The following is a 14,698-nucleotide window of genomic DNA, read 5'->3' on the forward strand; positions in this document are numbered from 1 at the left end:
TTTTCCTGAAAGGTTTTGTTCGCTCGATGTAGAATGCAAGGGCCCTGTGAATGTCCAGGGAGTGCAGCTGTTGTTCCCGTTGAGAGGTGTGTGGCTTTGGGTAGAAGACGGGGAGGAAGATGTCCTGGTTGAGATGGAAGGCAGACACCACCTTAGGGAGGAAGGTCGGGTGGGGTCGCAGCTGTACCTTGTCCTTGTGGAACACCGTATACGGTGGTTCTGATGTGAGTGCCCTGAGCTCAGACACACGCCTCGCTGAGGTGATAGCTGTGAGGAAGGCTGTCTTCCAGGAAAGGTACAGGAGTGAGCAGGTGGCCATCAGCTCGAACAGGGCACCCATGAGTTTGGAGAGGACCAAGTTAAGATCCCACGTAGGGAGCGGTTGTCGAATTCGTGGGAACAGGCATTCCAACCCCTTGAGAAATCTGCTGACCATGGGATTGGAGAAGGCTGAACGCCTGTTTTCCCCGGGTGGAAAGCCGAAATAGCTGCCAGGTGCACTCTCATGGATGATATTGCCAAGCCCAGCTGTTTTAAGGACAGGAGGTAGTCCAAGATGATAGGTACTGACGCCCGTGGGGGGGCCATATAACTCTGACCGCACCAGCAGGAAAAACGCTTCCGCTTGGCTAAGTATGTGGACCTGGTAGAGGGCTTCCTGCTACCCAAAAGGACCTGTTGAACCAAGCAAGAGCAGCACAGCTCAGATTGAGTTAGCCATGCAGCACTCAAAGAAGAACTCTGAACTACAGAAACTTTGCAACCGGTCTAAAATAACATTTAGGGTAAGAAATTACATTTTGTAACCTATTTCTTAAGTATTTTGAGCTTAGCTTGCGTACTTTGGTTTATTTGCTCAGTAATCTACTTTGTTCTGTCAGTTATCTCTTATATTCACTTAAGTTTATTAACTATAAAAGGTTAATTTTATTTCTTGTTTATAATATAACCCAATTTATGTAATTTCTAACTGGGGGGGGGCAAGAAGTTGTGCATATCTCCCTCCATATTGAGGGAGGGGGAAAATTTCATAAAACCTTTGGGTTTGTAACCCTTACAGGGAGTGAGCACCAGAGCAGATCTCTGTCTCTCTGTGCAGCTGGGTGTGGCCCTGCCTGTGTGCTTGGCTGGAAGAGGCTTGTGAGCCTAACCCAGCAAGATCAGGTAAAGGGGACTCAGGCTGGCAGAATAGGCTGACTCAGGGGCATCCCAGCACATCAGGTGACACCCCAAAGGGCCCAAACCCATCACAACTTCTACCTCCCGACACAGATCAGAACAAGTCCTCTTTCCATATCCTGCAGCAAGAATGCATAGCAACAGTGGGCAGGCAACTCCCCCAAACAAAATAAGAAACAAGAAGACAAGCAAAACCAACAACAAAAAAGTTAAATTGCTCAGCTCAAGAGACGATTCAAACAGTATTCTTCAGAAAATGAAAATCTGTCTCAAGTGGAATTGATATAAAACATGAACTATGGCAGGTAAAGTATAAGATGGAAATGAGAGGTGAAAGTGAACTTGGAAAGCAAATAACTAGCAGCTCATACAAATCAACTTGAAGTAGGAAACCTGCAAGAAAATGCAGTTGTGAAGATAAAGGAGAAATTGAGAAGAGTAAGGACATTAAAGAAAACCAAAATGATATATTTGTATCAGTCTTCACCAGAGACTATTTTGGGGAGATACTTATCCTAGATCTAGACTTTTCCACTAAAAGTGAGATACTGTCAGACACTGAGGTTCTAGAACAATTCCCACGTTCTAACTTCATATCCTGGATTTGGCAAAGGTTGTGTCACTTTATGATGCCTAGACTACATGGTCAGTATACAATAATGAATAGATTACTTTGTTGTGGGAGACAAAGTTTAAAAGGTGGCAGCATTATATGGGTCTGCCTAGCCCCTTGTCAATCTCACAGAGAGAGGTGGCGTGCCCCTTGTTGTTCAGACCACACTGGTCAGGTATAGCAAGCAGCAGAAGCTAAGGAATCTGGCAGGGATGTTCTTAAATATTTCAAAACAAAGATCTCTTTAATCTTTTTGGATCTATCCCCCCTCTGTGGGACTCCTGAGCTCAACAGGCTCTCCCATTTCTTCTGCCTTTAAAATCATCACATAATAGGGCCCTAGCATGTTTCCTCCTCCCTGTTGGTCTTTGGCCTGCTCATTCAATGAAATGTCATGCCTCTAGGTCGTCCCAATTATATATAGACTCATAGGACTGGAAGGGACCTTGAGAGGTCATCTAGTGCAGTCCCCTGCACTCATGGCAGGACTAAGTATTATTTAGACCATCCCTGAAAGGTGTTTGTCCAACCTGCTCATAAAAATCTCCAACGACAGAGATTCCATAACCTCCCCAGGTAATTTATTCCAGTGCTTAACCACCCTGACAGGAAAATTTTCCTAATGTCCAACCTAAACCGCCCTTGCTGCAATTTAAGCCCGTTGCTTCTTGTCCTAGCCTCAGAGGTTAAGGAGAACAATTTACCTCCCTCCTCCTTGTAACAACCTTTCATCTACTTGAAAATTGTTATGTCCCTTCTCAGTCTCCGTATACATCTACCTGAGTTCCGAATGCCAAACTAGAAACCCACTCCCCATATTTGACCATTTTATAGAACTTTACATCTTCAACAGCACCATACAAACAAATTAATTCTCACCACCTGTCTGTAAACTGGGACATATCATTATCTCTGTTTTACACTTGAAGATGTCTAAACGTGCGTACCTAATTCATAGATTCATAGATATTTAGGTCAGAAGGGACCATTATGATCATCTAGTCTGACCTCCTGCACAACGCAGACCACAGAATTTCACCCATCACTCCTGCAAAAAACCTAATTCTAGGAGCATAAGCCAATTCTTTTAAAAAAATGGTTACATAAGACAGGTCCTTATTTAGACACCTAAATATGTAGTCTGACTGATTTGATGGCAATGACAAAAAAGATGCCAAAGACTTAATTGGCTAAAGAAACTGCCTGCTGGTTGTTCCAGGGGTTAGCCAGTTTGCTGGGAAAGTTTCTACAGCTGCCTAGGCTTTCCTCAGGCTTCACTTGAAAAGGTGATGTGGGTGAAGAAAACTACAAACAGCATCTCTCCTCTTTGGGTTCCATCAAACCCTTAAGAACAGAGGCCCACATCCACTAAGGGACTTATGGGTTGCGATGCTGAGCATTGTGACACACAATTTTTAGGCACCTAGAAAATCACAGGAACACCACTGCAATCTATAAAGCCTGAGTTAGGCACCTAGGTTCCCTACATTGAATGAGGAGAGATAGACTGCAATCCACAAAGCCAGTACACTAGGGGGAGGGGGGCAGGAAAGAGAGCCACCTAAGCTAGCCAGTGAGAACTACTAACCAGAGGGATGTGTGCTGAACCTCACCCCTCATGTAGATAGATGCCTAAGTCCAGACTGCAGGAGATGCCTAGCTCTGAGTTTGATCCACGAATTGGGGGTAGATAGGCATTTGGCCACTTAAGTTGAATGTAGGACCAAAACAAAACAGTAGTGGCGGTGGACAGGGGACTTATCCAGGATGTGGGAAATCCTGCTTCAACACTCCTCTCCTCCTGAGGAGCACAAGGGATTTGAACAAGTATCAGCCACCTTTCAAGTGAGTGCCCGAACTAAGGGGCAAGAGATTCATTTTAACTCTTTTACTGGCCCCAAATGTTTTGTGTGAACTACTCTGATCAGGTGGGTCATCTCTCAGCAAGCCTACCAGATCAGCCCTCTCGCCCGACCCCCTGACTTCGGTGGCTGAACACCCATCTTTCCTTGTTTGTGAAGAACTCTAGGCTCAGGCAAGAGAAAGGGGAGGCCTAACGTGGGATAGCATTGTGCATGTGCAGGCAGGAGATAGGTGCCCTGACACCTGGAGTGTGACTGCAGTGCACATGTCCAGAGGCAAAAACTTTGGAGCCTACAGGGTTAGACAGCAGGTGAGCAGGAGTTTTGTGGTGCACAGTTACCAAAAAAGTAGGATTTAGGCACCCAAGTACTTTGATGGCTAGTACCCAGGGACAACAAATGAAAACCAATAATGTAATAGTTAATTGACATCTCTGCAGGCTTTCTCCAGGAACATTACCTTCACTGTGACTTGTCACTGACTGGACCCCCTTTTTCTTTTCTTTTTTTTTCAATTGTGACACTGCCTGATTCCCAAACTGTACCAAGTTCATACTCCAAACAGAGGAGAGTTCAAAAGCTGATCATTGTGGCATTTGAACAGCTCTGCTTCTGGTTTTGTAAGTAACATAAGAATACTATAGATCGTTTATGTGCTGCTGCCTACAAGAATTTGTGGTAAATAAAATAATTACTTTCGGCATGCTCCTAACCTTCACCTGATTAAACATTAATGACATGCCAATAAAATGAAAAAATCTGATTGTTACAAAGCAAACCATTATGCAGTGTATTCCTTTACTGGGGATCCTAATATCTCCAGCCAAGGGACTGAATAAGACTATTGGCCTTTGACTGAATATAGCCTTTTGGATTTCCACCGTTAAACAGTGGCATCACAACTGTTGGGTGTTTTCCAGTGGGAAGACACAATCCACTATGCAGTGGGTAAATGGAAACAGTCTTATGGGCAAATGAACCTTTTTAGCAGGGTCTCGTAAATAGTTTTAGAGGCCCCAGAAGCTCATGGTGTTTTGGTAGGGTAAGGAGAGCTAAGGGGGTAGGGTATGAAAGTTATCAGTTATAATTACATTATCAGCAATCAAGTTGTCTGAAAAACCCTAAGCTTGACTCTAGGCACTTTTACTGCTTTGACTGACTACTCTGACCAGATTAAAGAGTTTATGAAAAAAGTAAAGCAGTGGGATCTCGAGGGATTGGGACCAAGTGGGTCTGGGAGTGAGCCTACTCACTCACTATAGAAACCTAATAAATCACTTGATGCACTGCCTTACTCCTAGCTCTGCTTGCAAATAGGTTTTCTTAACAATGTCTCTCTTTATTTAGCTTTTTAAAAATCCATCTATATTATTTGTATCTATCTTTCTGTGGCCCCCAGCTTAGTGTCAAATGTTCTCTCAGCCTCATCATTCAACATTTGTTTTTAAAACTGTCATTTTTAATTTACCTTAGCTTTACTCATGCTAACATTTATCTGGTGCCATCCATCCTAAAATTATTTTATACCATCCATCTATGCAGCCACCTCAGGGCAGAAGGTGGCAACTTTAACAGCACACAGCAAAACGTTAGGATAGAATATAAAGCACAAGGCTATGTCAACACTGTAAGAAGAATTTAGATTGACAGGCTGAATCAGGTTATCTAAGCTAACACACCCACTGTTATTAAAAGAAGAAATGATTACCTACCTTTCCACAGCTGTTGTTCTTTGAGAGGTGTGCCCATGGCCATTCCACTGTAGGTGAGTTCATGGCAGCACACGATTGTTGGAAATTCTTTGTCCCCCTGAGCAATACCTGTAAGGGCAGTTCAAGCACCCTCTGCTGCCATGTGCCACTGCGTGCAGGTATAAAGGAATGAGCACACCTGACCCGCCCAGGATATTTGGCTTCAGGTTCTCCTCATGGAGTCTAAAACCCCAGCACTGAGCAAAAAGGGCCATGGTCCATTGGGCAAAGGACGCACTTTGGGCTGCCCAGCCACTCCAGACCTGCGCACCCCTCCAGCCAGGACCCTTAGCCCTGTGACCCATCCACCGCTGACTCCCGGGAGTGGCATGGGACCCAAAACCCTAGCGACACCGACGCCTTCACAGGCTCTCCCGGCACTGAGAGAGCATAGGCCTCCGCCACCCACCGATGCAGCATGTGCCCCAGGAACCAGCAAAGGCTCCCCATGAGGGCAAGCCAGTGGTTAAGATCTCTCAGGAGGCAGTGGAGCACTGCTCATCCCCAGAGATGAAGCAGCACTCTCCACCTCTGTGCTGCAGGTCGCCGGAGCCGCAGCCCGGACACTCTAAGGCTCGTCTTCGGTCACTGGCACTATGGTCCCAGTTGCCACCATCTAAATATGGATCGCCTAGAGCAAGATGCCGGTCACCATACTACCGACCACTCACCTTCTCGCAGATCATCTTCTAGGCACAGGTCCCAGGCGTCCCCTCGATACCAGCCACCAATCACCCTGCTCGGGGCAGCGGCCAGCAAGCAGACCCAGGTGTTGATGGCCCCAGCGAGGTCACCGGAAGGGAATTCCTCCAGCACAGAAGCCCAGTTCAGCCCCTCACCTAGTTTGCACAAGCACGAATGGGCACCCAAGGCTGCGTTGACGTCAACAGCGCTGACTTGGCAGCACTGCCAGTGGCTGGTGCAGTGGCTTTATTGGGGTGCATGGGGAATGCCGTTTTTGATGATGCCCCCTTCTCACTGCTCATCAGCCACAGCCTCAGAGCAGCAGCTGATGGCACCAATGGCACTAGGCTTGGTGCACACCTCGTGGTTGGAGCAAAGGAACAGCGCCCAACCCTAAGTCTCCCTTCCCCGTGGTGGAAGATGCCCTGGAACCTCCCCCGATGGTTCAATCATCATCCTCATCCATGGGTAAGGTGGTTGCGGGACCCTCAAGGGCCAGCCACCAGACAATTTCAAACAACATCAGGCCCTGCTGTATCGGGTGGCCAAGAACTTGGGCCCGGAGGTCGAGAAAATAGTTGAGCAGATGGACACCTTGTTTGACCTCTGGTCAGCCTCCATCCCAACCCATGCCGCGCTACCGGTGCATGACGGTGTCCTTAAGATTGCCAACGGTCTCTAGCAAACTCCACCCTCCATCCTTCCCACCTCAAAGAGGGCTGAAAAGAAGTGCTTTGTCCTGGCCAAGTGGTTCAAGTACTTCTATACTCACCCTCCCCGAGGCATGCTGGTGGTCTCTGTGGCCAATGAAAGAGACAAGCAGGGGCATACCAGTTTGACTCCCAAAAATAGAGGCAAAACAGCTGGATCTGTTTGAAAGAAAGATTTATTCGACAGCCAGTTTGCAGTTTCAGGTGACAAACCAGAAGTTCAAGGAGTCCCTTCCATAGGGGCTGGCCCAATAATTTGGCAGTTCTGGCTGCCCCTGCCGCCTAAGCTTTGACAGTCTCACCAGGGGCCTGCAAGAAAAAGGGACAGAGATGCTAGTTTCAGCTCCTGTCGCCCCTGTTCCTCCCGCTCACCCACACAGCCCAGTCTGGCAAATCATTCCGGGGGCCAGAAGCACTCATTTTGAGGGTGTGATCGAGAGCGACACCCCAGTCACCATCTAGGATCCACCCAGCTCTTTCCTCAACCATCTGTGCCCCTTCTGTTTGGCCTGGTCCCAAGTCACCTTGAACCATCAGGAGCTGGACATAGTGTCTCACGGTTACACCCTGCAATTTTCAGCCACCCCTCCCTCCCACCCACACCCTACCCTTCCACCTACACCCCCTCCTTCCTATCCCTCTTCAGGGACCCTTCTCACAAGCAACTCCTCATTTAGGAGGTCGAGAATCTCCTGCACCTGGGGGCAGTAGAGGAGGTCCCTTGAGACATGAGGAGAAAGGGATTTTACCTCCGCTACTTTCTAATTCCAAAGGCAAAAGGAGGCCTCAGGCCCATTCTGGACCTGTGAAGCCTCAATGAGTCTCTCAAAAAGTTGAAGTTTTGCATGGTCTCCCTGGCCTCCATCATCCCCTCCCTGGATCTGGGAGACTGGTACACCACCCTCGACTTGAAGGACGCCTATTCCTACATCTCTATATTCTAAAGTCATAGGCGTTTGCTCTGGTTTGTAGTGGGTGAATGCCATTTCCAATTCATGGTGTTCCCCTTTGGCCTCTCATCAGCCCCAAGGGTTTTTACCAAATGTATGGTGCTGGTGGCCGCTTACGTCACATGCCAAGGGGTCCACCTCGGTTACCTCGATGACTGGCTTATCGGGGCAGGTCCTGTAACCACGTGCAGAGAAGGCTCGATCTGGTGTGTTGCACCTGCCACGACCTTGGTCTGTTGATAAATGAGAAAAAATCCACCTTTAGGCTGGTCTAACGCATAGAGTTAATTGGAGTGGTTCTCTACTCCATGCGAGCCAGAGCCTTCCTCCTGGAGGCACGTTTTCAGGCCATGTTGGATCTGATCTCCCATGTGAGGAGCTACCCACTCACTATGGCTCACACCTGCCTGTGATTGTTGGGCCACATGGCTGCCTGTACCTATGTGGTCAGTCTGGAAGTGGGGGAATCCCCACGTGGGTTTGTTTGCGACCTGCCAGAACATGAAATGCTGTGTGTTCTGTTCGCTCCAGGGGATAGACAGGGGTTTGCTGTCAGATGCTTTCCTACTTCCTTGATCAGGGGCCCTGATGTAAGCCTTCCCACCAGTGCCATTGATCCACAGTGTCCTAGTGAAAATCAAGCAGGACAGGGCAAGGTTTATCCTGATAGACCCCCAGTGGCCTCACCAGCACTGGTTTGGCACGCTGCTGGACCTTTCGGTAGCCTAGCCACTGCAACTCCCTCTCTGGCCAGACCTTCTGTTTCAGAATCACGGCAGTCTCCTGCACCCGAATCTGGAGGTTCTGCACTTGAGAGTGTGGCTGCTGTGTGGCTAAATGCAGACGAATGGGAATGCTCAACCCAAGTGAAACAGGTCCTGCTGGGTAGCAGAAAGCCCTCCATCAGAGTGACCTGTCGGGCAAAGTGGAAACGGTTTACGTGCTGGGCCTCGGATCAGCATATCTGGGCTGAGCAGGCCTCCCTGCAGGTGATCCTGGACTATCTCCTATACCTCAAGCTCCAAGGCTTGTGATTGTCACTGTTGTCAGTCAGGGTCCACCTGGCTGCTATTTCAGCTTTCCACCCTCCATTCCAAGGCAGGTCTATCTTCGCTCACCACATGATAGCCCAATTCCTGACAGGTTTGGAGTGTCTTTACCCACACTTCGGGGATCCGGTCCTTCCCCGGGATTTGAACCTCATATTGTTGAGGCTCATGGAACCTCCATTTGAGCCTCTGGCTTCTTGCTCTAGTCTCCTTTTCTCCTGGAATGTGGTGTTCCTGGTGGCAATTATGTCTGCCCGCAGAGTGTCTGAGTTCAGGGCGCTTACGTTGGAACCACCCTATATGGTGTTCTACAAGGACAAGGTCCAGTTGCAGCCACACCCGTTGTTCCTGCCCAATGTAGTTTCCCAGTTTCATGCTGGCCAGAACATTTTCTTACCGGTCTTCTTTCCAAAGCCCCATAGTTCCGAAGAGGAGCACAGGTTACATGCACTGGATGTCCGAAGGGTGCTGGCCTTTTATATCGACAGGCCATGGCCTTTCCATAAGTCAACACAACTGTTCGTTGCGGTGGCAGACAACATGAAAGGTTGCCCATTGTCAGCTCAGAGGATTTTGTCCTGGATCACAGCCTGCATCCGATACTGCTACGAGCTCACAAGCCTGCCTCCAAAGTGCACTCGACTAGAGCACAAATGTCATCAGTGGCTTTCTTGGCTCAGGTGCTGATCCAAGAGATCTGTAGAGCTGCTACCTGATCATCTGTCCACACGTTTACATCCCATTATGCGCTGACCCAGGATGATGCTGGCTTCGGCACGGCAGTGCTGCAATCTGCAAAACCGTGAACTCTGAGCCACCTCCATTGCCACTGCTTGTGAGTCACCTAGAAAGGAATTGACATGAGCAAGCACTTGAAGAAGAAAAAGCGATTACCTACCTTTTGTACCTCTTGTTCTTCGAGATGTGTTGCTCATATCCATTCCATTACCTGCCCTCCTGCCCCTCTGTCAGAGTTGCCAGCAAGAAGGAACTGACAGGACGTCAGGTCAGCGGCTCCTGATATACCAGCGCACAAGCACAGCACTCAAGGGGGCACCATTGCTGACCCTATGGATATCACTAAGGCAAAAATCTCCTATGACTGGGCATGTGGGCCCATGTACACCTAGAATGGAATGGACATGAGCAACACATCTCAAAGAACAGCAGTTACAAATGGTAAGTAACGGGTTTTTATGGCAGGTGCCATGACATGAGCTGCTGAATCAGCTGCATCCAACCTGGCCTAAAGAGTTGTTCTGGACACTAGCTTGCCCTTCTCCACCATTGCAGTGAATTCCTGTCTTCAGTCATCTGATACCCTTCCCTTGAACTTCAATATATTATCCCATAAAGTGAGGTAATTGTGACATAGGAGTGCGTGTGATTTGCAATACTGAGCTGCAGGCCCCCTGTAGAATAAGTTTCCGAACAAAAAGATCCAATTTCTGAGAGTCCTTCCTTTTTGGTGTTCATACCTGGTGTCCTTGCATCTTGCATTGATTAGCTCTGGCAACTACTAAGGCCAGTGAGCACGTGTGTGCAGATGTTCAAATCCCCTAGACAGGACATAGTATCTTCCATCCATTCTTTTTGCTGGGGGAGGGCAGAGACAGGATCTCCCATAATGCCTTTATCAGCTCTAAAAAAAAAAAAAAAAAAAAAAAAAAGGAATACTTGTGGCACCTTAGAGACTAACAAATTTATTTGAGCATAAGCTTTCGGCTGCATGCATCTGATGAAGTGAGCTGTAGCTCACGAAAGCTTATGCTCAAATAAATTTGTTAGTCTCTAAGGTGCCACAAGTCCTCCTTTTCTTTTTGTGGATACAGACTAACACGGCTGCTACTCTGAAATTTGTTAGCTCTGTAATAGCCTCATTAAATCAGGAGAGCCACGCTGGTGGGCCCTGCTGAGACCGAAATATCCACTAGCTTGTGGGATTTCTCACAGACCTCCTTAGCTTGGATATTCAGGACCAAGTCTACTGTTTTTAACAAGTCCTGGTGAGCTCTATCATCAGCTGGAGGAGAAGAGTTGCTCACTGCCTCTACCGCCTCATCTGGTGAAGAGGAAGAGGAAGCACCTGGATGATATAGCAGAGCTTGCTGTATTTCCTCTGCTGGAGGAGCCACTGGGGTGGCTTCCACCTGCTGGGCACAGGCCCCAATACTGATGACAGGAAGACGTTTCCTTCTATGCTGATGCTTTTGATGTGTGCCTGAGGGGACAGACTGAGGTGGCTGAGAAGGCGTGGCAGTTGTGGGGGAAACCCACAGCAACCAAAAAGGCCATTGATACGGTCCTGGGACCCAACCCTGACTGGACCATTGTCCCTCATCTTGTGGGCACTGCTGAGGCTGCTGCAGGAACCATGGGGCATAAGCTCCCAATGAAGGTTGCATATCCTGTCTAGGCTAGGACAGAGAACCCAGTCTCTGAGTCTGAAGAGGACAAAGAATCTGAGATTTCTGATAATGGGCAGAAGCTGACTGTAATTGAGAGAGACAGCTAGAGCCCAGGGATGGAGGTTCCAGAGGAATCATAGCTGGTTTGCCCCTTAGCGGTACAGTCTGCCAAGGCCAGGAAAGCATAGAAGGTAACGGCACCGCAAGCTTCAGGGCAGCTGGAGTAGAGTCCTTAGGCACCAGTATTGGTCGAAAGACTTCCTACACTGCTGGAGAAACTGGCACCAAAAGGTTAAGCAGTTCTCTAGCTGCTGCATATGCCTCCAGTGTTGATGGTACCAATAACACAACTCATCCCTGCGGTGCCAGGAGATAACGTGAAGAAACTGTAGTAGATAGTTCAGGGGTCAGTCTCAATGGACCTCACTCAGGTTCTGGAGCTGACAACCCCTTTTTAGCTGAAGCCTGTTTCGGGGAGTGTCTCTTTTCAGTATCCCTCCCAGGTAGCTTGCCTTTAGAAAGCTTTTGTACCTGGGATCTTGCAGAGTGAGGTACCAAGTCCCTGGATGAGATCTTGTGCCTCTTCACTTTGTGGCCCACAATGGTAAATACATTGAGAACCACTGAACTACACTAACCAAAAACTGGATACATTTTACAAGGAATGAGGGAATAACTTGCAATAGCAAGGCTGTAATCACTCCAACAAGAAGGAACTGTGGGATTCAGGGTTGGTTCCACTATTTATACCTGCATACAGCAGCATGTGGCAGCAGAGGGTGCCTAAGCCACTCCTTCAACTGTGGGCTAGTTGCGCACTTGCCTACAGTGGAGTGGACATGTGCAATCACTTGAAGAATTATGGGATTTTTAATGGCCCCCAGTGGTCAGGGGCATGGTTACATTTCTCATCCAAATGATGGCACCTTCAGTAGCACATCACCTGGCAGCACTGGTTCAGTGCTATATAAACAGCTCCATCTCTCCCTATAAAGCTGAAGTGCTTTTACTCGCAGTCATTATAACACTTTGGGTATAAAACTGCTATTTATTATTTCAGGGCTGACAGCATGTTGAGCCTTGTATGACATATAGAGAATGCGTGTCAGGGAATTTACAGGCTAAGTTAAAGAAACATTTTTATTGCAAAGCCTAACCCGATTCTTGGCTTGACACTCTATAGAGCAGAGCTATCTGGAAAATGGAATTTCCATCCCCCCCCAAAAAAAAGCTTTCAGAAAAAAATTAATCCTAATTAGGACAAAAAGCCAAACAAACCCTGTTTGTTTTTTAAATGGGACTGAAATTCTGAAGTATTTGATTGCAGGGACATTTTAGGTGTTTCCAGCACAAAATGTGCTCCCTGGAAATCACCTGCACTGCCTAGTTTGCCAGCCCAGGTGCTTGGTCACCTCGACTTCCTGGGGAACTGGGCACTCATCCTGCTAGGGAGGCCTAGGATCCTCCACAGCTGGGCAGCATAGGAGTGGTTTCAGTCTATGTCCTGCCCTGAATCCGGGTCTAGCCCAGTCTAGAATATTAGCTTCAGTTGGATAAGCTTGGAGTTGGCGTTTGGCTAGCTTCTCTATAAGCTTGCTCAGGAAAAAGTGGCTTTTGTTACTGTGCAGTAGTATGTATTTGAGGTGAGTTTCTTCAATGTTGGTTGAACTATTGCATGATTGGAGGAAGGGAAGATTCCTTACTTGAATGACTGATGCGTGGGCTATTTGTCATGAGTACCACCAGTTGCTTATGACTTTCACAAGTTAGGAAAAGCATGGTCAGATTCACTGTTCTAGTGTCGATACTCCTAAGGCATTCTCACTCCTAACCTAGTGAGGAGGGCTTTAAACTAGGTTCACCGGGGGAAGGAGACCAAAGCCCTGAGGTAAGTGGGAAAGCGGGATACCGGGAGGAAGCACAGGCAGGAATGTCTGTGAGGGGAGGGCTCCTGCCTCATACTGGGAATGAGGGGCGATCAACAGGTTATCTCAAGTGCTTATATACAAATGCACAAAGCCTTGGAAACAAGCAGGGAGAACTGGAAGTCCTGGTGATGTAAGGAACTATGACGTGATCGGAATAACAGAGACTTGGTGGGATAACTCACATGACTGGAGTACTGTCATGGATGGTTATAAACTGTTCAGGAAGGACAGGCAGGGCAGAAAAGGTGGGGGAGTAGCACTGTATGTAAGGGAGCAGTATGACTGCTCAGAGCTCTGGTACGAAACTGCAGAAAAACCTGAGTGTCTCTGGATTAAGTTTAGAAGTGTGTGCAACAAGAGTGATGTAGTGGTGGGAGTCTGCTATAGACCACCGGACCAGGGGGATGAGGTAGATGAGGCTTTCTTCCGGCAGCTCACGGAAGCTACTAGATCGCATGCCCTGATTCTCATGGGTGACTTTAATTTTCCTGATATCTGCTGGGAGAGCAATACAGCGGTGCATAGACAATCCAGGAAGTTTTTGGAAAGCGTAGGGGACAATTTCCTGGCTCAAGTGCTAGAGGAGCCAACTAGGGGGGGCGCTTTTCTTGACCTGCTGCTCACAAACCGGGTAGAATTAGTGGGGGAAGCAAAAGTGGATGGGAATCTGGGAGGCAGTGATCATGAGTTGGTTGAGTTCAGGATCCTGACGCAGGGAAGAAAGGTAAGCAGCAGGATACGGACCCTGGACTTCAGGAAAGCAGACTTCGACTCCCTCAGGGAACGGATGGCCAGGATCCCCTGGGGGACTAACTTGAAGGGGAAAGGAGTCCAGGAGAGCTGGCTGTATTTCAAGGAATCCCTGTTGAGGTTACAGGGACAAACCATCCCGATGAGTCGAAAGAATAGTAAATATGGCAGGCGACCAGCTTGGCTTAATGGTGAAATCCTAGCGGATCTTAAACATAAAAAAGAGGCTTACAAGAAGTGGAAGGTTGGACATATGACCAGGGAAGAGTATAAAAATATTGCTCGGGCATGTAGGAATGATATCAGGAGGGCCAAATCACACCTAGAGCTGCAGCTAGCCAGAGATGTCAAGAGTAACAAGAAGGGTTTCTTCAGGTATGTTGGCAACAAGAAGAAAGCCAAGGAAAGTGTGGGCCCCTTACTGAATGAGGGAGGCAACCTAGTGACAGAGGATGTGGAAAAAGCTAATGTACTCAATGCTTTTTTTGCCTCTGTTTTCACTAACAAGGTCAGCTCCCAGACTGCTGCGCTGGGCATCGCAAAATGGGGAAGAGATGGCCAGCCCTCTGTGGAGATAGAGGTGGTTAGGGACTATTTAGAAAAGCTGGCCGTGCACAAGTCCATGGGGCCGGACGAGTTGCATCCGAGAGTGCTGAAGGAATTGGCGGCTGTGATTGCAGAGCCATTGGCCATTATCTTTGAAAACTCGTGGCGAACGGGGGAAGTCCCGGATGACTGGAAAAAGGCTAATGTAGTGCCAATCTTTAAAAAAGGGAAGAAGGAGGATCCTGGGAACTACAGGCCAGTCAGCCTC

The sequence above is a fragment of the Caretta caretta genome, chromosome 6 (assembly GCF_965140235.1).
Source record: "Caretta caretta isolate rCarCar2 chromosome 6, rCarCar1.hap1, whole genome shotgun sequence".
NCBI lineage: Eukaryota > Metazoa > Chordata > Testudines > Cheloniidae > Caretta > Caretta caretta.